The 15,855-nt window shown below is 48.7% G+C and overlaps 1 protein-coding gene across 4 annotated transcripts in view; it reads right to left on the reverse strand.

Moving 5' to 3' along the window:
• Positions 1-15,855, reverse strand: part of Ecr (ecdysone receptor) — a 74,713-nt gene that overhangs the window by 48,092 nt on the left and 10,766 nt on the right. For 3 of the 4 annotated variants that reach the window (XM_032596287.1, XM_016981499.3, XM_031922470.2), the window contains exon 2: positions 6,935-7,746. The exons of the other annotated variant lie outside the window; for it this stretch is intronic. The gene's annotated coding sequence lies outside the window, so the exon portion shown is untranslated. The remainder of the gene's footprint in view (positions 1-6,934; positions 7,747-15,855) is intronic. 4 annotated transcript variants of the gene reach the window in all.

The following is a 15,855-nucleotide window of genomic DNA, read 5'->3' on the forward strand; positions in this document are numbered from 1 at the left end:
GAGCAAGGCTAGCGCGACGAGCTATTGTAGCCGCAAACTTCGTTTGACGAACCCGTTGGCGCTGCGTTCTCGGGATCACTCGTTATACGCGATTACACGCTCTTGTACATGCGCCGGGTCACTTCTTATTTCGGAACTCGCGGCTCTGTGCTTAACTTTCGGCCGTCTCGTCGATTCGGCAATTCTCGGGGGTATCGGTTAATCGTGAAAACATGACTCTAATTAACGGACGCTCTTCTGCACTCGGATACGCGTAGTAACTCACGCGAGGAGAGAGAGAGAGAGAGAGAGAGAAAAGACGTCGCCGTATTATCGATTGTTGTCGAGAGGGCTGTGTGTGCGCGTCGCGGCTATATCGCGTGCGAACGACGAATTCGTTGCGTGCGGCGAGAAAAACGAGAAAGCCGATGGAAATTTATCGCTCTGCAGCCCTGCCGGCGTGCCTTTCTCGCATGGCGAGAATTATCGTTTTGTCTTGGGCCGACTGTGTGTGTGTGTATGCGCGAGACTGGCGGGTTTTGCGTGTTATTGCGTTTTCTCGAGGCTCGAGAGAAACGTGACTTGAAAAATTATAATACACGGGGCAGACGCGAATGTTGTGACTAGGAGTTTTCTTTTCTTTTTCGAGACGGCGCGTGATCGATATAGAAATAAATTGAAAGTTCGTTTGAGTGATTGCGAGAGCGGAGCCGTTTGGAAGTTTGTAATTTAATTTGCCGGGGAGCAGTTGAATCAGCTGAACTGTCTGTGAGTGTGCGTGCGTGTGTGTGTGTGTGTGTGTGTGTAATGATATTGGATTTTTAACGCCGTTTGTAGGGGCAATAAATTAATTTCCGAGTCGCCGGCCTCGAGTTTTTGGAAAAACAACCTTCTCTGGAATATAAAAATTCTTAAAACCAATGAAATGTCGTTACAGCGTATAATGACTTGACGCTATCTACCGCTGACTCCTCACATAACGTTAGGTTGGCGGGTCAGTTTTTAGTCCGCGTAAGCATACGTTACGTAAATATGACGCTGCGGACGAATTCAAACGTATAAAGATATAATAATTCTTGCTAATTCGAAATTACTCGATTAATCTTTGTTGACCAAAGTTCGCCCAAAGCTAATGACAGTATTGCCAATGTTGACATAAGTACGTTTGCGGCGTTGCATTTATGAAAGCAATCTAAAAGAGAGTCACGAGTAAGGAGAATGCCTCGCGATATGAGTAACGAACAACCGAATGCATCGGCTTGAAAAAAAAGGGGGAGTTATCAACCCCGTGATATTTTTAAGCCGGGGTTATCCTACTCAGATGCTTCGGCTTATTCCGCAGTTATTGCAAATTACGCAACATTCCACTCGCGATCTCTTTTCTCACAGTCTCCGCGAACACAAAGAAACAATTATTATCGATGATCCTCGTCTCCCCTCGATCTCCAGCGATTGATCATACTCTCCTCCGCGTGATTTCCCATAGCGCAGATAGTCCTCTCGCCGAGCTATCCACAGTAATTCGCGCGACACGATAAATCGTGCGCTGCACGTACGACGATGATAATAAGGAGGCCAGAGAGCACGCGCGGCTCACTCGATTATCTCTCGCGACGTTAATTGTGGGATCGACGTCGACGCCGCCGACAAGTTGGCCGCTATCCCGGCCTTGTGTCGCAATAACCCTGGCCCACCGGCTGCAGCGGACCGTATGCACATATACAGACACACACGCACACACACAGAGCGCGTAGCAGAGGCTAAAAATAGCAGCCGGTGCAAAATTCGCGCGCGATAGCGTTCAAGAGCGATGCCAAGAAGCCAATAGCACCGCTGGCTCTGATCGAACTGTGATTAGGTTCTTTTGTGTGGATTTGGTCGAAGCGGAGTAAGGCAAAGGTAAGGCGATATTTTGCGACGCGTTTTAAAAATAGAACCCAGGAGGCATCGATTTTGCACCGGGCACTAAATTGTTTATCGGTTAGTGCATTCATATAGAGTCACGAAGCGGCTATATTTTTTGCATGTACACCTCTCAGCGATAAATAGAGCACGTTTCATCCGACTCTCGGCGGTCGGGTACGGATCACCGCCGCCGCGTGTGCCCAGCACAACAAAGCCAGATAACCGGTGGAATTATCAATTCAAATTGGGCGATAAGCGCGCGAAAGCAGGCGCAAGGTCAAGTGTGCGGTTTTTCGGCGCGGAGAGATAATTCGCCGCGCAAGCACGAATAAAAACACGATTAAACCTGCCGTATATTATATACTCGTCTGTTTGTACAACTCGACTCGATATACATACGTTTATAATTAAATATACATGTATCGATCGATTGCGTAAGTGCGATTTTCGTTTTTTCCCCTTCGATTACCTTATTGGACTTGGAAGTCATTGTCACGCGAGTAAAGGTTATCGCTCGCTTATGACGTGCCAGCGCATATCTACATCGGCGAAAGCTCTCTCTCTCTCTCTCTCTCTCTCTCTCTCTCTCTCTCTCTCTCTCTCTCTCTCTCAGATCTCAACGTAGAGATTCGCCGAGTAATGGAAAATTTTTTCGACGCCGGCTCTTATCAGCCGGTAATAAAAAATTAATCGCGCGTCTAGCCGGTAAATAAAGACTCTCACGGCGAGCTTTTGCGAGCGCGGGATATGAGTCACAAATTCGGGCGCGGAATCATTTATATATTAATATCGCGATACATAAGCCAAAGCAAAGTTACTTACTCTAGCTTCGTAAGTATAATTTTGACGAGCTTCCAAGTGACGCCACGTCGCGCGGCATTATTCACCGTTGCAAAATACTCGTCGCGTTCAGCCGGGACATTGTTATTTCTGAAGAACCCGCAAGGCTCTCGGGTGCTCATGAATGAATACACGTATATAGAGCCCAGTGCGCTGCACTCTCGGGGAGAGAAGTTTTCGCGCTAACTAATTTCCTTTCTTTCTCTCGCTCTCGTTCTTCGGACACATCGCTCTGAATGACTTCCCCGTCGTGTGTCCGGTACAGTGCAGTACAGCAGCTTACGTAACGTCACGCCTGCGTTTTTCACCCTCTCCGACTTGTGTACAGTGACGAAACACTTATACATGCTTTTTAGTCGCGTGAACGAACGAACGTGTCGCGCGCGAGAATGCAGTTTCTGTTTTTACTCGGCCGTGGACACACGTACACGGGGAGAAGGTTTTGTATTAGTCAGAATGATTTTTTACGCATATTCGTAAAATTTCAAATTGCAACAATTCGATATTTCTTTTTAAGTTCTCCATTCGTTATCATCGGACACTGTCGGTTATGCCTTGTATGTAGCGACGAGCGCGCGGTTACACGCATAAATACAGCAGATGCTTGTCGTTATAGCTCTCGGCAATTGAGAGGCCATTAATGGATCGGCTGTTATAAGTACCGCGCGTCCGTCGCGACGGGCTTCGTTACAAAAGTCTTATCGTGTGCATGAATGACGCGCGATACCGGCCTCCGCGTATTAATCTCGGTATACGGGGCGATCGATGCGTGTTTAATCGGTGCGTTATTATTGCTGCAGTCCACTCTTGCTCGTATGTAGCGTAATTCGACTTTTGTACTTATATATATCGCAGTGTTGAGAGAGGTAATATCGAACTCGGAGCAATCTCCGATGAAGTTACGGGTCGAAGCACCTGCTACTCCGGATATAATCGCTCTGAGAACCTCGATGATATTCATGACTCAACGAGCCTTTTATTTACAGGTCCCCTAGCAGAGAGAAAGAGAGAGAGAGAGAGGGAGAGACAGAGCGAGTTATATAGCATCATCGACTCGCGCGCGAAACGATTCGTCCGCTATACCGGCGTCGCGGCGTTGAAAAGCAAAAAGCGAGCTGGAAATATAGACTGCCTTGAATAATAGAGACTGCGGTCTATTTATGCCCTGAAATCAATACCACCTCGGCTCTTGCGCTCCAAGGGTTGGCCGCCCCTAGTGCTCGCCTATATATCCCAGCGCCGCCGCACCGCCGGCGCTACTGCTTTGAGGTTACTTACACCGTTACACATCACCTGCGGCCGACGCGGCACTGGCTCGAAATATAAAAAGCTCTCCGCGTATATCTCTCGAGAGAAGTTTTCTTTTTTTTTTTTTTCATTCCTGTCTAACGAGCGGATGCTAAATTGCCCCGCGTATATGGTTTTCCGCAAGCAAAGTTTTCCCTCTCGTCGATGAGTAGAGGCTGAGGCTTATTCCACAGATGGTCGTGACCTATCGCTGAGGGAAAAAAGCTCGAGCTTGATTAATGTTGGGCTTGCGGCGGCGGAGGAGAACTTTTTTGACTGAGTGGTCGAGAAGATTTTTGGAAAGGTAGAGAGAGAGAGAGAGAGAGAGAGAGCTGGCTTATACAAATGGCTTTTAAATTGCTCTGCGGCTGGATGAATCTCGCCCCGGAGTTCTGGTGTCTGGAGGATTCTTTGATAGATCGAGGCGAGGAGATTTGGCTACGTTACGAAGTTGCCAATTTTTCAGGCCGTCGAATTCGAGCTAAGCCACGAGCGAATCCAAGGCACGTTTTACGAATTAATTATATACGAAAAAGAAAACGAGTACAACAGTTCGATTAAAGGAAGCCAATCCCACGCTAAAGCTCCGAATAGACTACATCCCCAGCGCAATCTTCATATCTCACGAAAAGCGAAGAGCATCCGCACTCGAGAGAAAAAAAGAACTTTACTAAAGCACAGCTGAGCACCGGAGCAGACCGCGCTGCGCAGCAGAAGAGTCCAACAAATAAGGCGCGCAGTAATGTGTCTCCCGACTACCGTACTACGCGTATATACTCTTCCTCGACAAAAGAAACGCCGCGTCGGCTGCTCTTTGCGCCGCGGCGAATCGTAAAAACTGCACACATACACACGTACGAGTACGAGGCGGAAAAGAAAGCGAGAATAACTATACAGCCTCGTACGTACAGCGCGAGTATGCGCGTGTGGGGCAGGTCGGGGCCGTCGATAAATCAGCGCCGCCTCCTGTAATTACGCCGCTCTCTCTCTCTCTCTCTCTCGCTTGCGCGGAAATAGACCCGCGGAAACTCTCGGGATAAATAAACCCGCGCGCGACGCCGGCGTACACAGCTCCTCTTTTTCTTCTTCTTCTTCTTCTTCCTCCGCCGGCGGGGAAAGAAGAAGAGGAGGCGCGACAAATAAGATCGAGAGGAGCAACAAAAAAATCAACGCCATAACTCGCCGACATAAACACGCGCGAGTGTGCACACACAGGCTCATATTCGCCTACTCGCTTTTTCTCTCTCTCTCTCTCTCTCTCTCGCGCGCGCGCGCGGCGGCAACAGCCTCCCCCGCAATAAACGTCGGATTTTTCTCCGCGGACTTCTCTCGTAAAGCGAAAGGTGTCTTATACGTCCCTTTTACGCGGGAATTTAAGATAGGCTGCTGCTGGTACTTACTCCGTTGCTGGAAAGTCGAAGGGATACGCCGAGGGAGAGAGAAAGAGTCGTCTGTTGCCGTAAAGAAGAGAGAAGCGCGCATGTGGAAGCGAATGCGAGAGATTGTAAAGTAAGGGCTTTAATAGAGGAGTAGGTAATGAAAGAATATAAATAACCGTTTGCCCGCGTGTAATTCGCTATTATTTCACATTCACATTCTCGAATCTCTCTTCTCCTCGTTCCGTTCCGACGCAGCGTTGCATCACAACGTAAAATCTTAATCACTGGCCTACTTAAAAAAAGCCGCGCGTCTTTAAAAATACAGCCGTCATCCGCCTCGTTTCTTCTTATTCCGCTATTTGCCGACGACGATCCACATGCGGCGACACACCAAGAGAGAGAGAGAGAGGGAGAAAAACGAGTGGACATGCAAAAAAGCAAGCGCGTGCGCTCGAGCTACTGCAGCGAACGGGTAACGTGAGAAGCCGAGACAGCTCCTCTCTCTCTCTCTCAGCTCCGAGTCTCGAGGCGTCACGTGCGGCTGTTTCAGCACGTATCTTTTCGAAATTTCAAATCTCGAGTCGCGCCAAGCGAAATAACTCCGCGCCGTGCTTATTTCAGTCTCGCGCTGCGATTTTTCGCCTCTTTCGTTCTTTTTTTTTTCCTCCTCTTCTCCTCTCGCTGCTGCTGTTTGGTTTGCGCAGTTCGAGGAACGACTCGAGTTTGCGCCGGGGATAATATTAAATTCTGACGCGAGAGGGTTTATTGATTTTCTCTGTGCGCGCGGGGCTTTTTCTATTCTCGATGTGCTGCTTGATTAAATTTAAAAAACGAGTATGGCTTACAAACTGCTCGAATCGTTTAGGAGGTACCGTAATAACAGACGTCCGTTTTCAAAGTCGAAAAATCCTCCTCTCTACAGAACCAAGAGGAAAAGTATCACTTAATATCCCAAAGCGAATGTGCCAATCAGCCTCGCGCGCTCGGCTATCTTTTTCCATTAAAACCGCACCAACGTACATTCGTTTCGCAAAACCGTCCCTCTCTCGACACACACACACACAGCAGAGGCTGCATTTGCAATTCCCGATGTATTCCGCGCACGGAACGCCAGAAGCCTACATTATTGCGATGCAGAAAATTTTCAATTCATCGACCTACAAGCTGCTGCAGAGCGAAGCTCTAGAGATAGAGCGAGACATGAGATATACGCGATGTACCTGAACAAATGATACGTATCGCGCCGGATACGAACTAGACTGCAGTCAGACAATCGAGAATGGAAATCAATATGCGCGCGCTCGCTCGCTTTCCTCTATATCTCCGCTCATACTATATGGCGCAGCTCACCGCAAACTCGCAGTTTTCTCTCATGGGCAGAGTGGTAGGGGGGGGGGGGGGGAAGAGCTGCCGCGTGATCGTTACGCACCTATCCGTTTGTTTTCGCGCGAACCGCGAGAGTATACGTCGCTGAGAGCGGAAAACCAGGAGTTAACGGGGAAAAAAAGGCTGCTGTGTGCATAGGGTATATACATGTGGCTCACCTCCAAGTCGACCGCAGCAGCTTCAGAATAGAAGTAGTAGTGGTCTTCTGCTGACGTCGTCGTGGATATCGCTGCAGACCAGGCCGACGCGCTGCTACTGGCATTCGCCGATACACACTCAATAGCGCAGCTTTCACTTCTTCTGTATATCCCGCAAAGCCGATGAACGAACTATGCTATTACGACTTAAATATCATAAATATATTCTTGCCTCTTCTCTCTGTTGCAGGTACACTCTCTCCTGGTTACGGTTTCAACGCTGCTGCGCGCTAGGATCGCTCGTATAACAACGCTGGCTTTCGAGTTTTGAACTGTGTGTTGCTGGGTTATTCGCGCCTTGTACATCCACTTGCTCACCGACTTCACTTGCGGGTTGTACACGATACGGTATTATGCGGGAGCGGGGGGCGTAGGCACTATTGCGCTGCGATAGAAGGTAAGTTATTTGAAGGTACTTGTAGGTTATCGAGGTATTTTTTCCAAGGTAGAAGTGTGTACGTGTGTGCCCTGTATGCCTGTCTCTATTTACGCTCTACATAGATATAGCTTTGTGTACTCGTATCCTTTGAGCTCGATGCCTTCCGCACTTTCCTCCGTCTCTCTCTCTCTCTCTCTCTCTCTCTCTCTCTCTCTCTCTCTCTCTCTCTCTCTCTTCCTCTCTTCTGTCTTCGACGTGATGTTCGCGAGGCCCTTTGCATTAGGGTCCGTGCACGAGTGGTCAGAAGCGCTTATCACCTGATCTGGTCTCCCCGCTTAGCCACATCGCACTGAGCTCGAGCGTCCGCTTTTACTCGGTACTCGACATACACCATCTGCAACGTGAGAGACAAACGGGCAAGTGTCAGAAATGCAATCGTGATAATTTTTCATTTGGAAAGTTAATCAGTCGCTCTATGGTGATAAAATAACTTTCCCAACCCCAGGGCAATCATATGCTTTACAAACACTGGTTAACAAGTTCGAATTATCGACAGTCCATTACTGCATAAAGACTCGTCGCATCGGAGAATTGTCAAAATTGGCGAAAGTCATTTTTTCAAACCAGAGACTGTACCGTCTACGACGATGACGGTGCATTTGAAATAACTCTCCAGAGTACAGAAGGGAGCTCGTACGCGCATCAAAAGGCACATATCCCGAAGGGATATGACGAAAGAGGTGCTGGAACTGGAAAAGCTCGCGAAAATCCAAATGGATTTCACAGCAGTCGACACATGCGCTCACTATACATAACGCCTCCGTAAATAAGAGACTTATATTTATACGCTAGAGAGCACGCGGACTGAATTACTGGAAAACCGGAACGCTTCGGTGGAATTCGCGGCGGCTGTAACACCGCCACACGACGACGACGACCCACGCATGCGCCTATTAATTCGCGGATTTATGTCTCTGCGGCTTTTCAAATCGGGGATAAACGAGAATTTTTCGCGCCTCACTTGGCTTTCTCTATGGCTTTTCGAATTAATGCACTTTTCGCTGTGATAATTGTTGGCTGTATGGATTGTGAAAGGTATTGGGTCACGAAAACCTACAGCGCATAGGCATCAATATCGCGGCCTCTTCGATTTTTTCAACGATACGAATACACGATCTTCCATTGTGTGCTGCATGGCGTGAAAAACGTATTCGAAATCTTCTTCTGGAAGAAAAAAAAATCCGAAATAAATAGTTGAAGCATATTTGCGCTCTCGTCGCGTCGTAAAAGGAGGCAAATGCACTAAAATTATAACGCTTCTCCGAACGACGCCATCTGGCATAATTAGGAGCTAAGCGAGAGCGGGACTATTATTGTTCGTAAAAGACGAAGAAAAATAGTTTCAGGCTAAGAACGATTCATTGTCACGGAGCAGCGTATGGGATTTTTCCGAGAACGAGCGTCACGTCACTCTCTTGGCATCACACGCGACAATCTCTCGCCGCTGATTTTCACGAAAATAAAAGCCGTCGACTTATTTCCGTCGGCCATCGTCGGATAAGCGAGCCAGCCCAGCCCCGAAAAACAAGTGTCCGAAAATAATTCAGCTGATCGGCCGAGAGCTTAAAGCGCGGGAAATTCGAATCAATCAAGCAACCTGCTGCTGCTGCTGCTGCGCTATTTTCGCCGCGCGGGAAAAGGAGAGAGACAAAGCCCCTCACGCGGCGACATTTAGCATATAGTATACGCGCGGGCGTTGGAAGAGGATATTTTTAATTCCACCTTGCGTCGCGCTTGCGTCGCGCTTGCGCGAGCTGTCCGTCCCCTCTGTCTGCAGCGTCTGCTTCCTTCCTCTCTCCCTCGACTTCCTTCAGGTATATACACACATGCCTGACTTCCCACGGCTAATGCGTGTCACGAAGGGCACGCAGGGCTACGTACGTCTACACCCAGGCACACACACACACACACACACGCACCGGCGACGTCGGCATGAAATAACTATGCGCAGCCGCGTGCATTCTCGCGTGATACGACGACGAGGGGGACTAGGCTGCTGCTCTCCAGACCTACGCCAACACTCCGTACGCGGTTCCCTCGACTTTGCTTTGTACTGGCTGTGTGTCTACAGCGTACATAGCACCACTGGCTCTGCTCTTCGGATCCGCGTTTCAGGCGGACGCGCCGACGTTGAATCTGGAGCATGTCTCGGGGTTTACCTGCGCGTGCAGCTCTCGTGAAAAACTTTCGTGCTCTCATAATTAATAATAACGAACGGCCGCAATTAATACGCCATTGTGTGCCCGCCGGCGCCGCTGCTGCTGCTGCTGCTGCTCGTTTGCGCGCATCCGCGAGCGGCTTCGTTAGAGAGCTCGTGAAAAAAATCTTTCTCTCTCTCTCTCTCTCTCTTTTCTTTTAGCTCGTAATTTTTGATTGACTGCGCTATCGTCTGTGTGCTCGCGCTCTAATTAAGCGCTGCTGCTATCGTCGCTCTCCCTGCTGCTCCAAGTTCAAGGATCGGTATCTCTCTTGTTTATCGACGAGGTCGACGTAGCTTTTCGCTATATGGCCTAAAGTATGTACCGCGCACGGACACACAGCGAGGGTGTATAAGCCAAGGCTGGTTAGCAAAGCTATGATTAATACATCCGTCAAGAGAGAATAAGGCGCTCGAATGTTCGCGGAGCCACAATAAGCCAGCAGGGGAACAGGTGAATTTCATTCCGGTTCGCGGTTACACCTTCGCAGCGCAACCCTTGCGGCTTCGATTCTTCCCCTTTCGGCCAAAGTTGCGCAACGATTTCACATTATGCGCGTGCATATGCGCGCCTAATTACAGGTCAGCGCTCTCCGTGAAATTACAATACCCCGCACGAGAGCGGCGCGTTTTTCATTTTTTCAGACAGACAGCGCACTTGTGTGCAGTAACAGGGAAAGTGCGAGAGAGGCTCTGAAGAAGCTTCTACTAGTGTATTTGCTTCCGGGCAGATGTTTCGGCTCTGTGCGAAAGTGTGCTTCGGGGAAACACTGAATTTAGTGCAAAAATCGCGGGACTGAAGAAGACGATTCTTCGAATGCGGTAGATTAAACTTTATCGGTATAATTTCATTGAATTGAGTGTGTAAAGGTACGGAAAGATAATGCCTACAGCAGACGGTAAAAGTCATTATTCTTCGTTTGTTTTTTTATTTGTGTAATGGATAAGACGATCAATGCCATGCGATAATTGCTCTATAAATAAAGTACACCTAATACAATTGCAATATATCTGAGAGAACTTTCTTCTTTCCTCTATAAATAATACACGGCGTTGTATCTCTAGTACTAACCTGATAATCGCAATAAAAAGTAGCGCGATCTTGTAACATTGCATAAGTGAAAGTCGAGAAGTAAATTAAAGAAAGTTTCACAATCCGTAAATTTTAAAATTGTTCAAAAGCGTTATAAGCGCGCGCGAGCGTAAAATATAATTTTATTGACCTTATCAACCTACGTAGATATTCAGTTGTCCCATTTCTGATAAGCGCGCTTAACCTTGTTGAAATTTTTTTGTTCGAATGCAGTGAAAGAAAAAATAAATAGCAATTGCTATCGTTTCGCACCGCGCGCGACGGAGATAAGTTCCATATCGTGTGTATGTTGTGTGGGCGCAGTATTTAAACTAGCGTACAAGATTTGCAAGGCACGTTATATCAGCAAATTCGACTTGTCGTTTCGCAAAAAACGATTGGTAAGCAACGGAAAATACGCGCGGCGCACAATGAGAGATAAAACAATCAAATAAAACGATTAAGCACTAAAAATATACAATATTATATATATATGCTTCAAAAAGCGATGAGTCGGCGTCTCGACTTTATCTTAAGAAAATGCAATAATTTTCCTATCTCCCTCTCTCTCGAGCTTCGCAACGTTTATTATCGTAATGTGGCATGTACCCACTTCGTTTCGATAAAAAAAAAAAAAAAACCTTTAAAAGCCGCAGTCTCGAACAAATCACTCCCCCCAGATTCACACCGACAACACAACAGCTCCGAAGTGCAAGAGCGTAAACGAAGGAGTAGTATGTTTCCAGAGCGCATCGGACGCGCTGCAGACATCCGTATGCGCGAGGGGGGCAGCGAGGAGACTTGCAAGCGCGAAGGGATCCCGAAGTATCGTAATTCAATAGCATTGACCGAACTTGAGCTACTTAAGAGTGACCTTGTCCGATGCGCAACAACATGCGATATATCAATGCACGTTGCACACACACACACACACACACACCACACGCAGTATATGAGCCGAAGTCGCGCGGGATTGTGCGTAATTGTCGCGCGCGATAAGCCCGTGGTTGCGAACAAAGCCAGAGAGTAGAGGGAAGAGAGCCGGAGGAAGGGAAAAATAGGCTGTTACAACAGAGCGAGGATGTCACGGAGGTGAGCGCATAGCGGCGCCTCCTCGGGTTTCTATACGGTATACGCAGTACGTCGTCCCCGGACCTCCTCTTCGCGCCTCCGCCTGACTTCCGGCTGTCGCGAGCATCTTAGTTTAATGTTACTCTCGCTTTTTCTATACCTATACGGAGCAGTTGTCCCTTTTCTTTTGAGACGCGCTTTGCCCGCGCGAGATTAGGGCGGGATTTGGGGGCTTGACTTTCGGGGCTTTTTTGTAAACACGCTCTTTTCAGAATTTCGTTTTAGCGGTGGGATTAAAACGTCATCTCAGCTCGGATGCGCTTTATTTCGGTCTTTTTTAAATAACCGACGCTCGAATCATTTCATTCGTTGAAAGCTTCTCCCAGTGCAGCATTGTTACGAAAACATTTGCATAAACGCCGTTTCGCTTTACGCCTATAAATAGCCGTTTGCGGATTGCTTCCACGAGAAATAATGCCCAAGTTAATTAGGGGCAGTATAGTTGAAACGCCGGGCAAAACGATTGTAGAACATGTGAAGCGAAGCGCGATATCGGTATAGAGAGGACGTCTGCTTCGCAATCAATGCAATGAAAGCAGCTGAAAATAAAAGAAAAATAAACTGACCTACACCAACGGAGGTTGCGAATGACGTTGTGCGACACTTCCGTCGAATGACCCCAGCCCCGATGAATATTTACGCGATTACTGACCCAACGTATCGTGTCGATTCGAAGGCAACGTTTCTGCACCAGTCACGGCTCCCCGATGCCTTTTTCAATAGAATATTCGCAGCGAGCGGATTATGTCCGCGCCGTAAATTGTTTATCGAAGAGAATTGCAAATGTCGTCCTTTTCTCTTCGGCTCATAACAAACCAATGCAATGCTGAAAACCACCTCGCGATTTAAGCGAAAGAGAGGATATCCCGAGAGCGCCCAGTAAGGCTTCTAAATCGCATAACCCCGTCGGTAATTTCTCCCGTTTATACAGCTTACTCCCAAAGAGGAGGAAGAAAAAAGCCGTAGAAAAAATCCGATAGAGAGAGAGAAAGAGGAATCCCAGATTGAACTTCCATCCGCGCAAGCGTCGCAATTTTCGCGAAATCGCAAAAGAGGAAGAGAGTCTCGACGGCTATACTTGTGAGTGTGTGTGTGTGTGTGTAGCGTGTATAAAGCTGCGCAGCGGCGGCTCGGTGTCAGTGGGTTGGAATCTCTCGAGACCCTCGGCGCACGTGACAGAACGGCAGCGGCGGCGGCTGCGACTATGGCTTATCTCTCTTTCGCTTTCGCGCGAAAGAAGTCGCTTGAAACGCTCGGCTGTACCTATACAGCAGAGCTATTATTCAGTGTGCGGCGGCTGTGGGATGCGAATAAACTGCCTCTCCGCGTACATATGCGTTCGGGACGATTAAATTGATGTTTTGCGGCGCGAGCTGGCTCTTCTACAGATACGTCGGGGAAAAAGTTTTCGGTGTTAACGAGAGACATCGGGATGCAGCTCGTCCGAAGAAACCGACTGTGTCGTCTGCGCGTAGTCAAACTTAGAGGCGCGAATGAGTCTCGTGTGTATAATGATCCACGAGTCGCTTAGCAGAGCTGGGAGACTTTGAAATTAAATTTCGTGAAATCTCATTACGATCTTCCGTTAGGCAATTTTGAGCAACACAACAACAGCGTTTATCCCACAGCAGAAGGACTTAATTCAGCGCTGAGCTACAGCTTTCCCACGCGTACGCGAGTGAAAAATGGTCTCTCTCCGCGAGGAACATCGCCAAAAGCCGTGGACGACAAACAGGAGAATAAGAGACACACACACACACATCCGTCTCGATGCATCGCGTGCTCGGCAGCGTTAACGACTGCGCCAAGCGGAATGGAGTGGAACGCGCGCGTTTATAGTTGCACGAGAGAAAGGGAGACTATATACGCGACAAACCACTCCCCGATTGCATTAGCGATTCCCGAAGCATCCTAGGATAAAAATGCATCCTCGCCCCGCTCGCGCACCTATTGTGTCGTCGTGCCAGACACGCGCGCGCGCAGGCGCATTCTTCCTGTATATTAGCTCGCTGTGTGTACTCCAACTGTTCATTTCTCCGGCGCAGCTCAGCCCTCATTTTCTCCCTTGTAAAAGCCCTGCTGCCTTTGCTCTCCGGCCATTATCCGCGGGAAGCTCTATTCTTTTCTTCCGGCTTGCGCTCTCCTCGTGTCGCCGCGCGCGGATTAACCGAAAATCTAGCGCTAACTGGATTAAGCCCCTGAAGAAAGGGAAAGCACGAGGAGAGAGAGAGAGAGAGAGATGTATCGGGAGTGTATGCGCCGGTCGAGAGTTTTTAAATTGAAAGGAGGCAGCTCTCTCGCGGCGAGGGTAATTAGAGAAACGCTGTACATGCCGCAGTTGTGTTGCTGTGGAAATTCTAAAAAATTGTCTGATCGACCGCACGCGAGAGCAACTCTAAGTCAATTGATGCCAATTGGAGTTATCAATTAAGCTAATGAAAGCCGGAGTCATTGTATCTTCCGAATAGGATTGCCGCGTTGGGACGCCGATAGCGAATCGGTGCTGCATCTAGTTTCCAGTCATCGGAGGAATGTCCGCCGCACTCGAATCCTAGGGTAAAGCGTTTAAACGTCCCTTTAACCGAGAGGGGGGAGAAAGCAAAATAACATCAACAACAACAACAACAGCGGCAACACCGCGCCACCGAGAGAGAGAGAGAGAGAGAGAGAGAGCTCTGAATTCAATTCAACGGAATCTCACGAAGCGATCGTTCATGTCAAAAGGGCCCCCCCCCTCCTCTCGAGACAACAATGTGGTCATCCGGTATTTATTCCTCCTCTGCAGCGCCGGCGAGAACAGTATTATCGAGAGCCTCTGCTCTTTTTCAGGACACAGCGGCAGCAGCATCCTTTGGTCGTAAAAAAAGGGAAAAACGAAGCAACGCCTCGCGCTCACGATCCGCGAAACTTTTCAATTTTCGACTGCTACCGCGCGTTGCCAGCTGGGGCTCTCGGGTACGTCTAGTCTCTCTCTCTCTCTCTCTCTCTCTCTCTCTCTCTCTCTCTCTGTATATAGGTATGCAAAGCGAGAGGGAGCGAATCGTCCGGTGCAGCGCATAGACTGCGCGCAAGCGAGGTAGAAAGCCGACGTTTTCGAAACGGTCAGTAGAGGGGGCTGGCGAGGGAAAGCGCGCTGCAGCGGCGTCAGTCAAGAGTCGAGAGCAGCTAGAGGCAGTTATAGCTCCGAGTGAAAACGTCGACCCCCGACTCTATACTCTGCACTATACTCCTTGACTGGCTTCCCCACCAGAGCAGCGGCGGTAGCTCTGCAGCTAGCTGCTGCTGCTGACACACGCGCTCTTTTCGAGCTGCAGCAGCAACGTGTGATGTATGTATTTTATACAGACACACACGGAGCGGAGCAGCGTTCAACATTCAGGCTAAAAATGATGCGCGCCGGCCCGGCTGACGTCATACCGGCCGCTGCTCTTGCTCTCTCTCTCTCTCTCTCTCTCTCTCTCTCTCTCTCGCTCTCTCTCGCCCTCGCATAGTCACGCAGCTTACCGGCGAGTGCAAAGTTTCTCCGTGTGCAGGATACACGCACTAGTCGAGAGCTCTCCTCTTCCTTCTTGTGCTTCGCTTCGTCTTCGCGGACTTCGCGTGGTCGTACTAGTGAGCCGAGTATTTTATTATACGCCGCTGATGCTGCTTCTTCGGCGAATGGCGATGCGTAAAGTTATAATGTTTATGGGAGAGCGCGGGGCTGCCTTACGTGACCAACTTTCAGCACTTTTAATTGTTCTTCGGTTCGTTTATGGATTTATTGCTTCGCCGGGCATTTCTTGCACCATAACAGTATGTCCGCTACGAGGCGCTGTGTGCTTCCTGAAGGTAAATGAATGTTTTTTTGAAAAACGCTCAGTCCACTGCTTCCCTAATGCGATTTTTTCGAGCAGAGGAAACGCGCTTATAACTCCCGGATCGTTAAGAGCTCTTGCAGAGGCTACGACAGCGTGTGGCGTGTAATCTGGATAACAATGAGACAGTCTGCGCGCGAGATCCAGAAACGATAAATTCGTCGCAATTTTTTAAATCAGCAAATT

The sequence above is a fragment of the Nasonia vitripennis genome, chromosome 2 (assembly GCF_009193385.2).
Source record: "Nasonia vitripennis strain AsymCx chromosome 2, Nvit_psr_1.1, whole genome shotgun sequence".
Lineage (NCBI taxonomy): Eukaryota > Metazoa > Arthropoda > Insecta > Hymenoptera > Pteromalidae > Nasonia > Nasonia vitripennis.